Source organism: Octopus bimaculoides, chromosome 4, assembly GCF_001194135.2.
Source record: "Octopus bimaculoides isolate UCB-OBI-ISO-001 chromosome 4, ASM119413v2, whole genome shotgun sequence".
Classification (NCBI taxonomy): Eukaryota; Metazoa; Mollusca; class Cephalopoda; order Octopoda; family Octopodidae; genus Octopus; species Octopus bimaculoides.
The window spans coordinates 118,939,041-118,941,022 of record NC_068984.1 but is presented as its reverse complement, the minus strand read 5'-3'; the positions used below and the strand labels follow the sequence as shown (position 1 = coordinate 118,941,022).

At 37.3% G+C, this 1,982-nt stretch overlaps 1 protein-coding gene across 1 annotated transcript in view; it reads left to right on the top strand.

Annotated features, from left to right (window-relative positions):
• LOC106874852 (synaptotagmin-1) overlaps window positions 1–1,982 on the top strand; it is a 43,597-nt gene that overhangs the window by 11,240 nt on the left and 30,375 nt on the right. The gene's annotated exons all lie outside the window — the stretch shown is intronic.

The window sequence follows — 1,982 nt, the reverse complement described above, 5'->3', positions numbered from 1 at the left end:
AGAGCCTTATTATGTTGAAGAAAAACATGCCTTTCTCAGGTTAATAAAGATTTGCTTCAGATAAGGACCAATGACAAAAGTGGATTGGCCAGTGTTGTAAATATGGAAAAAGAATAGAATAACAAACTTTAATGCTAAGGGACAAATTAGTGTCCATATTTATTGAATTCAAGCTTTAATATAAGTAAATATGAGGGTGACAAGCTGCCAGAATCATTAGCAAGCAGGGCAAAATTCTTAGCTGGAGTTTAAATTCCACCAAGGTCAACTTTCCTTTCATCATTTCAGGGCTGATAAAATAAGTACCAGTTGAGCACTGGGGTCAATGTAATCGACTTATCCCCTTCCCTTGTGCCAAAATTTGAAACCAATATAAGTAAATGTAAAGTAGCAAGGTGACAGAATCGTTAGAATACCAGGAAAAATGCTTTGTGGCATTTCGTCCCTCTTTATGTTCTGAGTTCATATTTTGCTGTGTTTGACTTTGTCTTCCATTATTTTGGGGTCGGTAAAATAAGTACCAGTTGAGCACTGGGGTCAATGTAATTGACTTACCCAATCCTTTGGAATTGCTGGCCTTGTGCTAAAGTTTGAAATCAGTTTAAGTGAATGTATTGTATGGCCTCGGATGATACACACCTCTCTTTCAGTTAGTAAAAGAACCAGCTGAGTTACAACAAAATATTTGTTTTCTAAGCCGTGTGGCTAACAGCAGAAAAGACACCTTACACAATTTCAGTATTACATTGTATCCACATCGGCAACAGTCTACCATATCTGTCACTTGTCTTTATACCACCACCTGCAGTTTGGCTGTGTTTAGCACAGAATTCTCTGTTGCAGGGTATGAGGATAAATTCTTCCTTTCTTCCCTAGCTCTAGTCCTGGAAATGGATAATGAACACTGCAATTCTTCCTTTAACCCATTCGTTACCATATTTCTGTTTATATACACTGCTTTGTTCCTATTAATTTTGAAAGTAATGAAGAATTTAGTAAAATAACTTTGTCCTTATTAAGCTGGTATTTAGAACATAAATTGTGGAGGCACAATGGTCCAGTGGTTAGGGCAGCAGACTCATGGTCATAGGATCGTGGTTTCGATTGCCAGACCGGGCGTTGTGAGTGTTTATTGAGTGAAAACACCTAAAGCTCCATGAGGCTCCATCAGGGGATGGTGGCGAACCCTGCTGCACTCTTCCACCACAACATTCTCTCACTCTTACTTCCTGTTTCTGTTGTGCCTGTAATTCAAAGGGTCAGCCTTGTCACACTGTGTCACACTGAATATCCCCGAGAACTACGTTAAGGGTACACGTGTCTGTGGAGTGCTCAGCCACTTGCTCGTTAATTTCACGAGCAGGCTGTTCCGTTGATCGGATCAACTGGAACCATCGATGTCGTAAGCGATGGAGTGCCAACAACAGAACATAAATTAACCTGAAATTTTATTTGTGGGTTTTAATTTAGATCACTTAATTAATTTAGAACCCTTTGGTATTCAGATTACTCTATCAAATGTAATGTTTATTTATCACATGGTTTTCAATTAATGAAGCATTATCACATAGCTTCAAGATTTTGATGATGTTTGTTTAATTTTAGAATGACATTGTAGGGTTGGTATGACAAGCTGGATCTGGTTGATTTCAGCACAAAATAGGAAGAATATTTGGGCTGGATATAATTGGTCTAAATGCTCAAGGGTTGAAATAGGAAGTTTGTATCATAGAACTGGGGATAGTCTAAAGCAGGGGTTTTCAAACTGTGGTCCGCAGACCACAGGGGGTCCATAAGGACAAGACAGGGGGTCCATGGACAGCAAATACTTTTTATGGGCAATTTGATTTTATATATGTTTTTTAATCGAAATCTTTTAATTGACAATAAACCTATTTGTTAAATACTGTTAAATAAATAAATGTAAAAATATATGTTATTTTAAGCAAATATTTATGCATAAATTTCATAAGTGTTTATAA